Here is a 19091-nt window from a genome sequence, read left to right on the forward strand (position 1 = left end):
AAACTCAAAAGTGTACCCCCAAAATGCTCTCTGAGCTGGCAGACACAGTTTCCTGATCATCTAGGACCTCCACTTGAGAAAGTAAATGGCATATTTGATCAATATTCAGCAACCACATATGGCATACATACTGGCGTATGACTATTAGTTTCACTGTTACCTCTGTATGGCACAGTGGGACAACAGTGGGTGGTGGCAGCAACACCACTGTATTTCCTGTCACTGCAGAGAACAGTAATACATTTCACTCCTACAATATTCATAAATAATTGTTGAATGAACATGGTCACATCGATTACTTGAAACATACATATGCTTGGGTTTCCGAGCTGCTGCCACCAGGGTCTGAAGAAATGTCCCCTTCCACTCCTTCCATCATGGGGCGACCCTGATAGCTGGAGAGGGCCAGCTCCTCAGCAGGAGTGAAGTCCTGTGGAGGAGGCCCCCCCCCCAGTTTTCTTTGCCTAATTTTTCTTCCTGTTGGCTGCAAGCAATTTCATTGTTCTATAGGCCCTTTGTAGCTATACCAATATCCTACAATAGGGATTGACTCAGGCAATTCAGCCTTGTACTTGTTGGCCTTAAAATATGTGCAAGTATTGCCTACTTACCGTTTTGAATTATGGTTTTATATTTATTTTTTATTTGCTCCCACGATCGTTTGCCACTGCCAGGGTTGCAACTAAAATAATACAGCAACAAAAGTTTAACGTTATGGAATGCACACATGTAATTATGGTCACATCTTGTGCCGCTGCTCCTCCGCGTCGAGAGGGGCCAGTTGAGGTGGCTCGGGCATCTGATAAGGATGCCTCCTGGACGCCTCCCTGGTGAGGTGTTCTGGGCACGTCCCACTGGGAAGAGGCCCCGGGGAAGACCCAGGACACGCTGGAGGGACTATGTCTCTCGGCTGGCCTGGGAACGCCTCGGGGTCCCCCAGGAAGAGCTGGTGGAAGTGGCCGGGGAGAGGAAAGTCTGGGCCTCCCTGCTTAGGTTGCTGCCCCCGCGACCCGACCCCCGGACAAGCGGAAGATGATGGATGGATGGACAACTTTACAAATGTTCACCGTAGTCTACAATTAATGGAGTAAAATCTTAATAACATGTTTTTTTATTCAAATATATCAACTAATATGTTGTATTTCATCATCCTGCAGCCGATTTCGCAAGCGTCTCGTGAAAAAATTAGACCAGCTGCCGATCGCAGGTGATCGCGGCGCTTCGCAGCCAGTGTGGTCGTTCCCATTTGATAACATGGGCGCCGAAAAAAAAGAGGCGGCGCTTCCAGGCGCGTCGCAGCAGATTGCAGCCGATCGCAGGCAGTGTGTCCCAGGCGTAAGAGTGTCAGAGGTTATAAAGTGTCTTCTCGACTCAAACTCCAAGTTCAGCAAATGGGTTACTGAAGCTTTGTTTGGCTTCTTGGACCGGCACATCTCTTGCAGTGTCTTGTAGTGCCTTGCCTGGGTTTTCTGTGGGTTTTTTGGCTGTCCAAGATGTCACCAGAACCACCTGAAGGAATAAAAAAAACAATAGAGGGTGGGGTTAGAGGTGTATAGCAAAATTAGGTTGGAGGTAGGAGGAACATAGCAGGCAACAGGATTCAGTCATTCTCTGTAGCCTTTTGTTACAGCATTGCATTGTTAGAATACTAACATCCCTGACTAATACTTTTGCAAGGCCATTTACCCATGGCCTATATTTTCTTTTGTTTGCACATTTAGCATAGCAATCTCTCCCACACATCTCAGTAATCAAAAATGCATCACAACAACTTGAGACTAGCTGTTACTTCCCACAAAAACTCATGTAAACAAAGTGTTTTGAGTTTAATACATACATTCATCACTGCTATCCAGGTGTTGCAGTGGGGTGCTGGCTCCGACTGGGGACCATTGAAGAATGACCGTAGAAGCACTCGAATCCCCGTCGTAGTCACTCGCTGATATTTCTTCGAATTCACGCCGTTGTTTCTTTGCAGGAGGAACGGCATACTTTGGGCTTTTTACATTCGATAGCCTGTTCATGAGCTTTTTGGCAACATGCTCCTGCTGGGTAAACATTCAAATATTACACTTGACAATGTTTTCACAATAAAAATAAAACCACAAATAAAAGGGAAGATACAAAAATACTTACCCTGTCTTTTTCCATTGGATAATACTCTACCAATTGCTTTGCCATGGCATTGACCTCTGGTTTGGTAGGGTATCTGGCATCTTCTGTGGCTCTTGCAATTGAGATCATATTACACATAGTGTTTCTTATGAGCCGGCAGAAGAGTTTCTTAGATAAATCCACAATGTTCTCAGTCCCCATCCGTTTCTGCTCGAAGTAGGAGCGTCGCACCTGTTCAAGTACACTGTGTAAACTATGAATTCTGGGCTGGACATAACCACAAACTTAGAAGTGTTGGGCTCTTCTTGTGAAACTCCAGCCGCTGATGACTGTGGTAGTTCCGCAGCAGTCTCCACCTAAAATACATTCACAATGACATTTTATAGGATAACTTTCTGTCATAATGTATTCCCACACAATTACTTTTTTGCTCTGTAATAATCAAATGGCCCAGCCAAAATGTAAAGCCCATACAACAGAACTGACGACACCCCTGTGCAATAACTGAAAAAAAAGATCATGTTGAATTTAGGTTAAATATGAACTTGCACTATTGTTACACTGACTGGTCAATCTTTTTCATCTTTTTTTTTTTTAACCAAAGAATGAGCTTTGGCTGAAATAAATACATTTTTAAATGAAAAGATTTGTAAATTGATGGCATCACATAGGCCTATGGATGCCCTTCACTACATTTTATCATATCTTAACTTAATGTGCATAACTAGGGGCGAATCTAGGTTCCCACTTTTGGGGGGGCTAAGCCCCTAGATAAAACCTATTATGTTTCCTGTGACCCAGCAAAACTAGGGGGGTCTGGGGGCATGTTACCCCAGAATACATTTTTGAAAATATCCTTTTATATAGTGTCCTCTAGTGGGTTTTAGGAAGAGAAATTACCAAATTTCGATTTATAATATGGCACAAAAGACATCTTCTGAGATAGGTGCTAATTATACCGCATAATCATTTCATGAAAAGAGACAGATTAGTTGCCTGTTTCACAGAAGACAATAAAATGAAATGTGACATTGTGTCCCAGCTATTAACATTGTCGTGTCCTGTAACATAGGCCATCAAATAAAAAATAGAAATAGCCATTACTTTAAATGTTCTACTTTATGTATTTACATACACATTAAGCCCATTGTGAGAAGAAAAGTCCAAATTAAGGTTGTTGAGTTAAATATTCATAATATCCAAAAACTGTGTACAGTAATGTCTATACCAACTTTTATCCAGTGACCATATAGGTTCACAATAAAAATATAAAGGACAAATAAAAAACTAGATTTTTTTCTTTGTTGTTGTGATCAACAAAAGAGTGCTTGTTCAAATGTGGTTGACAACAGTCACCCCCACAAATACACAAACACAAGCAAACACACACTTAAGAAGAACAGTAGTATCTCAATGTCAAAACCCTATGGAGGATCAGTGCACTAGTTCACTACTTTGGGACAACTAAACTGTGTCGCCTGACCTTCATAGTAGCAAATCTATATATCAACTGTTCAGTATTCACCTTCTCTAGTACCTCCTTTTCAATAGACATCACTGCCAGGTGATTAAGCCTCATGTGTTCCATGGTACGTCGCAGCCACATGTGGACACGGCGCGCTGCACTAAAGGAACGCTCACAGCTACAACTGCTGACTGGGATGGTGAGCGCAGCCTGAATGGTAGCTGTGAGCGAAGGGAACATGTCTGCATCAAGCAGCTTCAATAGGCATGACATGTCCTCCACTCTTTCACTCTTGCGCTTTATGTAGTTTTTCGCCACAGTCACTTCCTCAGAGTTCAGCTCTATATGTAGTGAAGTGCAAGTGCGGAAAGATGTGGCTCAGACAAGAATTTGTCTGACGCTGGACTGCACGCTTGAACCCCATTTAGCAAATCTTCACTAACGTCTGAGAATATTTTTTCCAGTTCAGCCACCATTCTGTCGAGACAAGGATATAAAAGTTTTAGTTTGAGGTCCACTGATTCTGAACTGGCACTAACCTCACTGCGTGCCCCACAAGACGACTCAACCACAAAGTCCTCCATACGCTTTGTCTTCCGCCTCTGCGTAGATGCGTCATGGATTGGAATATAATTAGCCTCAAATAGAGCCCTAATCCTGCAATAGATATCAGCATCATTGGCATCACTGCGCTTCTCTTTAAGATAATCAGTGACTGCGTTTTTGTATGCCACTGCTTGGCAAAGATCAATGTTCTCTTTTTGCAGATAGCGATGTAAGCATGCTGTTACAGAGAGGAGAGACTGGAAAAGAAACATCATATAGACTGTTGAGAATTGGCAGAGTTTTGCCTTCACTCCCACTGCGAGGGATGTGTTGATGGCAGTGAGGGATTCAATGATGGCAGGGAAGTTGTGAAGCACTGCATTCACTGACCGAAGTTGACATGCCCAACGTGTGTTTGACAACTGGACAAGTTCACTTGGCTGCAACCCTAGCTTTCTTTGAGTGTCAAGAAATGTGTTGTGGTTCACAAGAGAGATATTGAAAAAGGTGTAAATGTTTTCCAGTGTGTCAAAAAAATCTTTGGCCTCAGAAATCTCTCTACATGTGTGACACAAAACTAAGTTTAGTTGGTGTGCATAACAATGAACATACACAGCCTCTGGGTGCTTTTTGCGAAAATGGGCCTGTACACCCCCCACTGGCCCGCTCATTACAGCTGCCCCATTGTAAGTCTGAGCTACACATTTCAGGTCCTCAATACCATGAGCAACTAATTGATCCTCAATTGCAGTGCTAATTGAGACAGCATCAGGGCTAATGAAACTTTTGGGGGGGGATGGAGCCCATTCGTGGCTATCTAGCTATCAATGGGAGAAAAACATGAAAGTACATGATCAAGTGTGACTATTTCAGCTAGCTAGTGTTGGGCTGTATTGGCAGACCTGAATTACACTCCGAAATTACCATAGAAAATTGTGTTGTGTGTAAATATAGTTTTATGCAAGTTTTCATGTCATGTTTGATATGTATTAATTTCATATTTTATGCATCACATTCTAGTAATGTTTTCAAAATGTGTTGTAAAATGTATATTTGCTGGTTTTATAGCCTGGAGTTTTGTCGTGCAGAGGCCCAAAATGTGTTCACATATTCTCGTCTTGCAAATGCTATTTGGCCAACTGCTGCCACCGAGTACCAGTGATGGGCAATTTGAATTTGTATGTGTCAGGCAAATGTTCTAGTTGGCGTCGCTATTTTAGTATACAGGATGGGTTAACAAAAAGACAAGCTAAAACGATCACTGAGTTTGATTAGCCTACTATAATTGCTCAGATGCACTAGGTTTATTGGGTGTGCTTTGCCTTCGGCAAGGGCACAACCTTTGTTCTCTCACATATATATTTATTATTATTATTTATTTTCGCCCCCCTAAGGATCAGTCAATATTTGGACTACATACACAACGGCGGTGTCAAAAGGTTCGTCTTGGTAGCGATTGCGTTGGTTGTATTTTTATTTACGTTCCGTTGCATGGTTTAAGTAGAAATTGCGTTTTTGTGGTGAAAAGTGAAGCTAACGGTGGCTAATTTGCTAGCCACAGTCACTGACGTTACTAACGTCACTACGTCACTAACGTCACGAAAACACGCGTGACTACCTGTAGCAGAACATTCGTTTCGCATCTGTTAACTTGGGGGATAGCTAGGCTAACTATAGCTTTACTGCAAGGCAGCTGCAGGAACGCCACAAGCAAAGAGGCCAGGGTGATAACTATTTACTCATTTTACTTTGTGATATGACACACAATTGTCAGGTGTAATGTACAGTATAAGCTGATATTATTAAGGAAGTACATCTACTTTCGGAAACGGTAGTCTACTATTTCACTGAAGTATTAGCATCATGACATTAGCCTGTGTTGCCCGGGCAACACATACTACAGTGGTCTATGATGTAGCGTTATCTGTTTTCAATCGTTAAAATAAACATTCCTCACATATACATTTTCGTTGTAGGATTTATTCTGACATTAGTAAACGATTTGTTGGTGAAATTACCATTACCTGTGGTTTCAAACCAGTGTAGCTCACTGCAACGCTGTAGCTTACGCGAGACACACTACAAAAACATCTACAGTACACAGCTGTTAAGGAAGTCAAACGGCGACAGAACATGTTCGGCACTCCCCTTATTTAACGTTCCCCGTACAACGGAACGTTAAATCCAATTCAACCAACGCAATCGCTACCTAGACGAACACAGCAGTAGTCTACCACTGTACCGTAGTAGTACAATTTACTGGGGCAGCTTCTCCACACAGGGCTATATCGCATTTTGCGTTGTTACTGACAATGATCGCTACCAGTGAGCTTTTTATGAATGAGCGATTTTCCACTAAATAAATGTCAAGCTTATTTACGTTTTGGGAGGCATATTTTCAGTTAGCAGATGGTACTGTTTGAATCGCGATTCCATCTTCTACTGCTGGGTAACGTCGTAGAATAATCTTCAAAGGGGTTGTTTATTCATGAATGAATGCAATGAGTAGGCTAAATGCCTGAAAATATCATGAGAAGGGAAAAACTTAAAATGACGTTTAAGTCATAGAGATTAGGTAAATTTTTACACCGGTCTGCCAAATTTATTCGTTTTGATTCAACGATGAGGCTGCCTCTTGTAGGGGAAATGAGAAGACATCTATTTCATTTTACACTTCACTCGTATTTTCAGTTGTAAATGAGCAGCAAAAAAAATCTTTTAAATCTATGTAATGTTTATGAATAATAAGTATGCATTTTTATATAAAATATACAGAAATATCAGTTGTAAAAATTTCATCCAAAAACGGACCCCTGTGCAACCGATGCAAGCAAGCACACCCTACAATTTCCCCAGAAATTGTGCCCTCTCTAGTTTGCATTTAAAATACCTTTGTTATTGGTTGCTCTGAAGGTAGCGTTTGTTTCTGTATTGATTATGTTACATTCTCATTATGTACTGATTATCTTACTATTTCGATAATAAACTATGTTTTTGAATTCAAAGTTACTTGTCCTTGTGTAGAAGGTATACCTTTAGGATACTGGGGAGCAAGGGAGGGAACAACAGGGGTGGGAAAGACAGGGTCGATCCCTTTGTCAGACAGGAGCCTGCTTTCAATTGTTGGACAATAGTAGTGGCTGAAGTCCCAATTCACTATCAAGACAGAGAGCCTTTTTATGTGTCTGACAAACAAAATAGGTAAATATGAGTTGTATGTGCTGGTTTTAAAATTTTATACCATTTAAGGTATTTTAAGTTGTTTTATGTGTCCACAGGAGGATTGGGTTGTGAACGTGAATCACTTGTGTCAACCCAGTCTCATCCCAACTCGTCAAATATTAACGCTTGGGAAGAGCCCTTTGGCGTCACTATACCGATGCCGGGGGACGCCTTTTTCGTAGTTTTTTGATGCCTAGGGACGCACTTTGACTTCCACGTTAATATGTTCGGCTTTCTCCTTAGAAAATTGTGAAATATGGCGTCGTATTTTGATGCATTAGGTCTTCCATAGATTTTGATGAGCGGCTTTCGGATTTTTACGAAACGTCACCAAAATAAGTCGGGTGATTTCGTAAAAACCCGGCCGATGTGTTTTCAACATGATTTTTGTTGTTATATCCAAGACATACACGTTATAAATGACATAAACCTTATTTAAGGACATAAAAGTTATTTATAAAATGGACTGATACAAAATAAACCGATCTAAAAACGTAGGCTATGTGCATAAAAAAAAGAAAATGGAAAAAAATCAGGCCGGGGAGGAATATCATTTTATTTTAATCATAATTTTAAGCACATGGAAGCAAGCATGTCAAATGCACTGACAGCAAAACCCATAAATTATCCAACATTATTGTAATTGTATTATTACACACAAGTCGCTGAAAGGTTTGACGCTCAAGATCTGGCTGGAACTACTTCTTGTCAACCCAACCTCCGCTCTCTCGTTCTGAAAAGGTAACCTATTATCGATGAGGTAAACATATATTTAAGATACTATCCTACTATAGTTTTTTATTTTTATTTTTTAGGTTGGTTTAATGCTATCATGTAATAATTAGAATATTGAAGTTCAGTATTCCAAAAGATTGTTTTGAACACTAGCTGAGTACGTGTAAATATCCTGAAATCACGGGGTAAAGCACTATATCTATCAGCCAAATCAGTTGCATCAGTGTTTTGCAAATGTATATAACCCATAGTTTCAACATTGGAACGCTTAGCTCTAGAACCAGTACGATGATGTGTCATGAATTCAATAGGTTCGACTACATATAATAGATCGTTCAACGTACATACTCCACAAAGTCCTCTGAATAACGGTGGTAGACTTGTCCATACATTATCACCACAACACCAATTAAAACCTGGGGTGGGCGGAGTTCCCATTGATGTAACGTGATATCCTAATCCCGGATACTCAAAGATGCTCTGACACTGAGCGATTCGCAAGAAACCTACTTCTTTTGCTCCAAAAGAATCCTTCTCTACTCCTCTAAGGCAAACTTCATAACTTGAGGACGAGTTGATATTAGCTGATACTTTAGTAGGAACTACAGATAAATCATTAGGCACGGAAACCATATGTTTCTTGTAGAATATTGTACATCCTACCAATGACGGCAAATCCTCAGGTACAGAGAATATAGTAGCATGAGAATTCTGTAAATCCGGCTCATTTCCCTGATTTATGGAAATATTTGTATAGATTATATACTGTGACATCATATTCAATAATCCTTTGGCTTTGACTACCATGTTACTAGATTTGGCTACGTAGATGTTATTCAGCACTATAATTGGTCGTAATGGAATCTTTGAATTAGGTTGATCACCTAACAAAGGATGCTTTTGCAATACATACTGATAAGCAAGAAGGCACATGGATGGTAATCCTTCAGGACCTTGAAGTGGAACTGTCCAATAGGGAAACAATTCTTCTGTTGATTGAGGTAGCATGGAGCATGCATAGCAAGAATTAGGTGTTAGTTTTCGAACCCTACCTTTAAGAGCGTTGTACCATAGATTAGATACAAAAGGATGCTCCTTATTGACTGGCATATCCTCATCGGTATATTTTACTTCATCATTTTCTGTGAAGGTTCCAGATAGATCATTAGGTGAAATTTCTGGCCATGATGTGGGAATTGGAACTCTCCCAAATACAGTACTAGGTGGTATCCAATAAGGAGCACATCTACCTTTCCAATAAAGTGGAAGATAAGTGTAAAGGTTGTTATCACAAAGCCAAATCATAAAATCAGTAGCAGGCCACGGATGAAGTGTTCCCAGGAAGATCCTCTTATCTGGACAACCCTGAGTAAAACCCATCTTATGCACTGTTTTAACGCCTTGTGTATAACTTAGACAAGTTAGAGGTGCCTTCATTCGTGTAGCTTTAATAACTATCGGTTGAATATTATCATAAGCATCCAAATCTCTCTGAACTAGAAACTTAGGAGTGAGCTTCTTCCACAATGCATTACAGTCCTCAACAGTAACTGTGCTGTGCTCGGTGAACAATAAGTGCTTGACTTAGTATTAACACTTCTTCACCGTCAAGTGATTCGTATTCTGCCTTGATTGCTAGCGCTGTTTCCGTCATGATAAGATATTCCACTTTCTGAACATAGAATGGTTTTCTTCCTGTTGACATCAACGGATAAATTAAACAAATATCTGATTCATTCATAGGAATATGATTCTGTACTTCCACTCCAAGAATACTTGTAGGTGTTGGAACGTTACGACGCACATGTGTATGAACATGCTGATCAGAGTTAGAATGTTCAGTTAATTCTTTTTGAACCACTATCCCTGCCTTGGTATCATCCCATGAATCATCATCCGAATTAGTTGGGTGTTCGAGCATGACCGCATAATTGACCGTGATCAACGCTAGTATGAAGATGATGCTCCGCACGACCACGAACTTGATCCGAATTCTCTGTGGAGTCTCCCCCATCCTTTTTTCTGGTTTTGTGGTGCTCACTTCTATATATCATGAAACAGAAAGAGAAAAACAACACCATATCCACACTCAAGATAATGAATTATTTATGCTGAGGTGAGAAATATTACCCATCCTTTGATGTTCTGTCTGCATCATTCCATAAGTCCTATATCGCATCTGCTATAGGAGGTGCTTGTCGTAGTCGTGACGCATGGATCCATTGTGGTTGACCTTTAACCTTAACAGCTGTTCTGGTTACCAAAAGAACCTGAGTTGGAGGTCCAAACCTTGGCTGATCTTGCTGTGCCAATGTTTTTAAACTGCGTACTAAAACATAATCACCTGGCTTAAAACTATGGATACTCTGCTCACCTGGAGCGGGAAGAGAATTTGTTACATGTTGATTATTGTCAGACACAAAAGACCATAACTGCTTCACATAATTTTGTTGAGTCTCCTGCAACAAGGTTAAATCATTCGCTGGTGTCTTGTCCGCAGCACAGCACACCTAAAGGAAAAGGTCTAGCCATTAAAACTTCATGGGGGGCCAATCCTGTACCTGAATTAGCCATAGCTCTGATTGATAGAAGCACCTGTGGAAGGGCGTCTATCCACGTCGTCTGTTTAGTCTGATGTAGTTTCACCAATTTTTCTTTAATGGTCCTATTCGTTCTTTCCACTTGTGCTGAGCTTTGAGGGTTATAAGGAATATGAAATGTCCAATTAATCCCCAATGCAGCTGCCAATTGTTTGGTTACTCTAGACGTGAAAGGAGTGCCATTGTCAGAATCTATTCCATTTGGTATCCCAAAGCGAGGAATAACATGTTCCATCAAACACTTGACTACTGTTTGAGCGTTTTCTTTCCTTATTGCGAAGGCTTCTGGCCATTTTGAAAATCGATCCACTATCACTAGAAGATACGAAAATCCTCTGCACTTGGGCATGTGAGTGAAATCTATCTGTAATTGTTGGAAAGGACCTTCAGGTTTTGGCAAATGATCTATTTTAGCTGGATTGACATGTGGATTACAACGAGCGCAGATTAAGCATCTCTTAACAAAATCTCTAACTTGTTGTTCCAATCCAATTGTGAAGAACAATTGTGAAATATAGTGCATGATGCTTTTATACCCTACATGAGTAACGCCATGTACATAGGATATTAAGGATTTATACGCTATTTTTGGTAATGCTATTCTGTCATCCACATTTTTCCATAAACCATCATCGCGCTTCACGCATCCTTTCTTCTCCCAAAGTTGAACTTCAGATTGCGTTGCCTGATTCTGAAACGATATTAAGTCATCAATAGTAAACGGAGGCTCTGAAATTTGAATATTCACGAAAGAGTGATTCATCCATGGTGGGAAGGACGCATTTAACGCTGCTTCCTTTGCATGTTTGTCGGCCAAGTTATTACCTTTTGCAATATCAGAATCTGCTTTTGAATGACCCGCACATTTTACTATAGCAATGTTAGTTGGTAACATCATAGCATCTAATAATCCTCTTACTAAATCTGCGTGCTGTATGGGCCTACCTGCAGTAGTTACAAAGCCTCTATTCTTCCAAATCTTACTGAAGTCATGGGCCACTGAAAATGCATATTTGGAGTCTGTATATATGGTAACTGATCTATCTTTGGCGTATATACAAGATCTAGTTAACGCTACTATTTCGGCAGCTTGTGCAGAAGACACAGGTAATCTATGTGCTTCGATACAATTTCCAAAATTATCCACTATGGAATATCTTGAAAGAATAGTTTTATCATCTGGGCGCATTGATGAACCATCACAAAATAAAGTAAAATCACTATGTTCCAAAGCTGTTTGTTGTAAGTCTGTTCTTACACTGGATGACGAATTGATGATATCCATGCAATCATGAGGAACTACATCATCTAACTCTGTTCCATGCAATAAAGCTTTTAAATGCACAGCTGGATTAGTGTGTGTGGCCGTGGAAATAGTCAAATTTTGAGTTCCTGTCAAAATGTGTTCATAGTTGCTACGTCTTTGGCTTGTCATATGTTGTGTAGTAATATTCACTAAGATAATGTTCACGGTATGTGAAGTGTGTAATACCATGGGATGTCCAAGAACTATAGTTTGTGCCTTTTCCACCATCAAAGCAGCGGATGCAACAGCTCTTAAACAGGGAACCATGCCTTTAACTATTAATGGCAACATTTTACCGTAATAGGCTACTGGCCTAACTCCATTTCCATGTTCCTGTCCCAGAACGGCTGAAACTACTTCACCATTATCTGCAACGTATAAGTGAAAAGTCAGTTTGTAGTCGGGTAATCCCAGTGCAGGTGCAGTACACAAAAGATACTTGATGTGACGAAAAGCATGTTTCATTTCCTCATTCCACTGAATGACCTCTGGAGAGTCTTTGAGGGTGGCTTTGCGTAGTTCTGCATCATGAACTGCGTATTCAGCAATCCAATTTCTGCAATAATTCACCAATCCTAGGAAAGACAACATCTCAGTTTTGTTTCTTGGTCGTACAATGTCCTTAATGCTGTTCACTCTTTCCTGTGACAGAGATCGACAGCCATCCTTTAAAATATATCCCAGATAGTTCACCGATTCTTGACAGAATTGAAGTTTAGCAAGTGAGGCCCGGTGTCCACCTGCTGCCAAATGTTTGAGCAGGGCTATCGAATCTGAGACACATTCTGTCTCATTTCTGGCCGCCACCAGAATGTCGTCCACATATTGCAATAAGGTCGAGTTACATGGGAGTGATAATTGTGCCAGATGCCTATTAACCATTGCACTATAGACAGCTGCTGAATCAACATAACGAAGGCGTGTCCAAATATATTGTTGTTGTTGAAATGTGAATGCAAATAACGGTTGAGTGTTTTTATGAATAGGGATTGAGAAATATGCTGATGAGAGATCAACAACTGTGTACCAGTTAGAGTCAGCTGGTAATGCTGTTAGTATTGAATTAATGTCAGGTACTATAGGTGAAATAGGTATGACTGCTTCATTAATCTTCCTTAAATCTTGTGTAAAGCGATACTTGTTAGTACCTGGTTTCAATATGGGATTAATAGGAGTGTTATTTGGGGACTGGGCTTTACATATAACGCCTTGCTGTAATAAACTTTCAATAACAGGTTTAATCCCCTCTTCTTTGTCTTTGGATAAAGGATATTGTTTAATGTAAACCGGATATTTACTCATGTTAACCTTAGCTTCATAAGGTGGTACATCCAGCAATCCCACATGGTTTGCATGTAGTGCCCATAGAGTAGAAGGCACCTCACGCAACACAGATGGTGCACATAATGATATGTTAACATTACCATCATTACGAATCTGTGGTTTCACATCAGTTTGTACGTCTTTAATAAAAAAGTGAGTAGGTTCTAAGCCATACGTCCAGATGACACAACTTTTATGAGTCTCCTCATGATCAGGGGACTTCAATAAATAATGATTAAAAGAATTAACCAAATGCGGGACATCCGAAAAATCATTCCTTACTGCACACACAAAGGTCTCAATGTTATCAGAAGTAGTCTTCCATAATAACAGAATCCCATGTGGTGAGATAAATATGTTCCTTGGCACTTCCTGTAAGGTGTCTGGATCTATAAGTTTATCTGAAAAAGGAACGTCAACTGATTTCAGATTAACAATCCTAGCCGCTGCAGCAACATTACAAGAGGCCAATTACTTAATACCACTAATGGTAGATAAAGTTTTCACAAACTCAACGTCTTCTAAGCTAGACTTCGCTATATGGTATGTCTCAACACAACCAGAGAAAAGCTGATAAGCATTATTCGGGGGTATGTGGAACTCGATCCCATCCTGCGAACATAAGATGGTTGCATTCAATTTACTCAATAAGTCTCTTCCCAATAATGCCATTGGAGAAGTTGCGCTAACTATGAAAGAATGTTGTAATTTATAATCATCAAAATCAATCTGTAATGGAAGTGACATAGGGTCTATCTGAGGCTTAGCACTGATGCCGACGGACTGGACAGTATTTTTACTCAGGGGACAATCAATATCTGTTTTCCTTAAGCAGGAAATGGTGGCTCCAGTATCAACCAAAAAGGGAATTCTTTTTCCTGCAATACTCAAACTCAATTGTGGTATTTCAGAGGGTTTATCTGAAATATGAAATTGTGGGGCATTAATGATACATTTAACATTGTCCAGATCCATCGATATACAGCGTCACTTATCCCACATCAAATTGGCTGGGGTGTCTGTGTGTTGTGTGGCCTGTGGTACCCTAGTTGGCCTCTGGGGAGTAGCATTCCATGATTGGGAGGGGCGAGGTACTTCTCGATCATGAACACCTCTCTCTTCATCTTGCATTCTTAAGAGACAATCTCTGAACCAATGACCTGGTCTGCGACAGTAGCGACATGTGCCTTTATTTCCTCGAAATGGTCTTTGTCCATTCCTATTGAAGTTGGAACGACCTCTATTTGGGGTGGAATTGTTCATGTTAAAATGCACATTCCTATTATCCTCAGAATTTTGATATACTGCTTCAGTATTGTTAGTCAGGGGTAGGTCTAATTGCACTGCCTGAAATCGTGACGATTGAACGTTAAACAATCCGACTGCCTCAAGTTCCCTTATTTTTCTCATCAATCTCACTGGACTCAATGAAAACAAATCTGGTGCAGACAATTTGAGTGTATAGGCCGATCTAGGATCCAAACCATTTAAGAACATGCTAACAAAGAAAGTATCTTCAGAGTCGTTAATGTCTAATTTAGCGTCATCTTTCCACGTTTTTTGAAAGCGATTGGCATATCCAGAAACAGTCTCATCAGATTTACGTTTACAATTTAGTACCTGAGTCACATCACGTTCTTGGAATGCGTGTTTCTGTAAGAATTCAGACACTTCCGCAATGTGGGCTTGTTTATGCGCATGCGTCAACCATGGATGGGCACTGTCATCATATTCAGGGCTGTCAAATTCAACAGATAACGTTGGACAGGCTTCTATCAATGTCTCCAACTTCACGTTTGGCATTAACGTAGTTAGAATGTATCGGGAATCTTTTCCACTTAAACCTGAATGCATCAAAACAGCCGTGTACCAATTTATGAATGCTTTTGGATGTATAAATGGCTTTGGGGCGTCTTGCGCAATGCGAGAAATTTCAGATAAAGATAAAGGGCGGTCTAAGATTTTATCTCCAAGAGTCAATAATGGGCCCATAAATGTACCTCGTCCACTATGTTGATGTTCCCCGGTTCTGAGCTGTAGCAAGTCCAAAATCTCATGTTGACATTTCCGCAAACCATTCTCTGAGATGCACGTCAACACTCCATTAACATCTCTAGGGGAAACTGGGGACCTAGGATCTAATTTAACGTTATGCTTGAGTTGATACGCTTCTACGGCTCCAACAAAAGTGTCCATCAATACCTCTGTAAACCGATCACAATAAACGTCAATATTCTTACCCTGTCTCAAAAGATGAAATATCTTTTAGAATTCCGCCTGCAAACTCTCTCTGGTATATCTTAATTGTTCAGCATTTATCCGTTTCATGTCTCCTTTAAATTTCCTATCTGCAGTATCAAAAGCCTTTTTGCAGTTATCAAGCCACATGTTAATACATTGATCTCGCCACTTCTCAACTGATTGTCCTAATATACCTCTAGGGAAAACATATGTAGCAGTAGCTCGGGGGGTCTGTGTTTTAGACTGTCCGACAGAGCCGGAATCTAAAAATAGCCAGTCATAAATGTCGTTATACATCTCCTCGTCATAAGCGGGGGGGCCGTCGAAACTTGGTATCTGAGGGTACAGAGAGTTAACAGTGCCTGTGGAATTCTTGTCTGTAAACAGAGAACCAGTAGACATCTCAGTTTGAGAACTATTCTGCTCCATTGCAAAGTTTGTGAACCTGTTTAGCTTCTTTTTATTTTTTCTTTCTTTTCTAGCAATATTTGCTGGCCACTGTTCACTCATCAGTTCCCAGGCAATAAATACCTCTCGCATGTAATCCGTATCCCAATCCGAATTGCTGACAGCTAGATTATCGATAAGATATTTTCGCGCAATATGCAACTGGTGTCTATCAAATGTGCCCTCAAGCGGTATTTGTCCGTCTGTCCATTCATACAGATTAGTTAAATAGGGTTCCACGTAAAATAATCCGACTTTAGCGAGCATCCATTCTCTCGGGGACATTTCTACTAAACTCTTATTCGGAACTTGCTTCAAATGTGGATTGGTCTTTAACATTTTTGACATAGCTTTACGCTCTTTCCGTGGTAGATCTTTTTCAGTCTTAAATTTAACTACCAGTGGCATATTTGTCTTACTGGATTGGCACCCCACATGCACTTTTATAAAACAAGGTTAGTATACTTATATCCAGAGTCAAGTCTTTTATCTCGCTTTAAATTATTTATTTATATCTAATATTTAATTATCTTTTAAGCAGATATTCTTATACTCAGAAATTTGACACTTGAATGACTGTAATTTATCATAATACGTTTTTAGTCCTTGGGAAACATTGCTCGAGTCTTACACTTCAATTTAACGCGTCTTTCAACGTTTTACTAATCACGTGCGCATCTACAACCATCAACCTAAGTTTTTATATCGTTACACCAGCAATGAGACTTGTTAACGGACTTTACAGTACCGGGAATCCTGCCCTTAAATTACTGACCTTCTAACCAAGTTTTGTTAGAGGATTTTACGGTCCATACGTCTTACCATGACACATCATCTAACACGGTCTAGCCCTTGCTCACGGTCTGTGTCCTGTATCTGTTTCCGCGGTTTTCCGTTCCCCAAGCAACTGTTAGGCCTTCTCCTATTACAATCAATTATCAGTCATCAAGTGAAATAAGATATAGTTTTCCAATTTTCTATTAATTCATTCGACTAGCTCAAAGTCGTGCCTCCTGCCTTCTCCTGTACAGAAATCATCATTTCCCCCTTTACAATTTACCCAGGTTCGTTACCCCAGCAACCAGTACCCACAGGTAAGCAGAAGTTAACACATTTATTTAATGATGATAATCACAGTCTGCTCACCTGGGTTCTAGCTGAAGATACTGTTCCGTGACGCCAACTGTTAGATGATTTTCTGTCAGAGGAGGGGCCAAGGAAAGCACCACAATGAAAAGAGTTGACTTTGTTTATTAAGTCGAGCTGCTCGGATCACGTCACCACAACAGGCAGAGTGGTTGGCATGAGTGAGAAAACATGTCTCTCAGAAGTCCTTTATATATGGCTGGACTGTACAAATATAGTTACCATCACAACATCTCCTTAAACGGTACTCATTCCACAACTTGATGCACAGAAGAACCTACACACAGGTGATGCGGCAATAAATCATTGCTTGTACTATTCTCTGCATCTTGCACTTAACCTAAGTTGACCATAGCACATTCCTTGATCTATATGTGTATTGTCCAAGGCCTGTTCCGTGACCTCTTGACCACAGCAAGAAACAACCTCACACATGTATAGAAAATCTGCGTATCAAGCTGAGAATGTCATCTTCGGACAATTTCATTGCAGCTTTCCGGCTTACCATGTCATGTACTTGAGCCGTATAGGCGCTTTTCCATTCAGCCTCTTTTGATAGCTGTCTCTCTGTCCTGAAAACGTGGCTTCAACCGTCCTCCTGTTATTTGGTAGCGACACGGGGTCTTCCACGGGCTGTCCCCTGTGACATGGGTGAGGCCTTCCCTTACCACCTCGAGCTCTCTTTCCTCAGCGAGAATCATTTCTTTGCCACCTGGCTGGCAGTTCCCACAGCAGCACCCTCCGCACATTGGATCGCATGCTGCCCCAATACTATCCCACTTCCACCAGTCCAAGAAGTCCCGACTCACGGTTGATGTCCATGCCTCACAGACCTTGACCCTGTAGCTTGGTGGGGGATGACCAGGGACTCCATTGGTGATCTCCTCATACTTTAAAGCAGCTGCTATCATTGACCTTGCGAAGTTTGTCCTGGACATGTGGGCTGACATGCTATGCTCCTCAAACAACTCTGGATGACAACCTCCGACAATCTTTCCTAGTGGTCCCTCCCACAGCACAAGATCTCCAACAGCTCTGTTCCTCTGTGGTGCTGACCTTCCCTGTGGCTTATGAGCAAATGTTTTTCTTTTGGTCTCACAAGGTCCTTCAGTGGGACATCTGGAAAGAACCTTTGCAGTTGCTGTGGTGTTACATGCTTGTGGACATCCGCAATGCTGTCCAATCCGTAACAAACTAACTGGTGGGACCTGAGTGTGCCCTTGGGAGTCTTTACCCGGATCTTCAGCAGGTAGCGCCTTGTCTCCACATGGACTTTCATCCCTCCAACTCCATGGACAATGAGTGTGATGTTTTCACTCCTGAGGTTCAGCCTACTTGCAGCTCTGTGAGTTACGTAGTTAGTATCTGAAGCCAAGTCAATCAATGTTCCAACTTTCTGTCCAGCATTTGCTATAACTTCCAAAAGCATCATTATCACTGGGTGTTCCTGTAATCCATCTTGCCTCAGAAGGCTTGGCTGATGCCTTGCAGCATCAGAAGCTCTGGATTGCAGTGTTTGAAAACACATTCCTGCATTGTTTTGCCACCTCTGGTGGAAGTTTGCTGAAGTACTCCTCCTGCTCCACCGTGTATTTCCTGCTGCCTCCCTCCTGCTCCATTGTGTATCCCTTGCTGCTTCTCTCCTCATCTGGGCCAAATTTACTTCTTCTCTGATCCACACTGCCTTTCTTTATTCCATAGTTTGGGCACAGATAATTATGCTCAGGAGCCTTCTCATCCTTTCAGATTTGATTTTTACACAGAAACGCAGGTTTGCAGTATGCCCCATCATCGTGAACTTCAAGACACTTCTTGCAAGCTTCCAACTTCCTTATCGCAACCTTTTTCTCTGTCAGCCTTAGGCCTCAAAATTGCTTGCAGAAGTACAGCTTTCTTCCGTGCTTTATATCACCACAGACGACACAGCCTGTGCTGTCGTTTCCTG

The sequence above is a fragment of the Osmerus mordax genome, chromosome 4, assembly GCF_038355195.1.
Source record: "Osmerus mordax isolate fOsmMor3 chromosome 4, fOsmMor3.pri, whole genome shotgun sequence".
In the NCBI taxonomy this organism is placed as follows: domain Eukaryota; kingdom Metazoa; phylum Chordata; class Actinopteri; order Osmeriformes; family Osmeridae; genus Osmerus; species Osmerus mordax.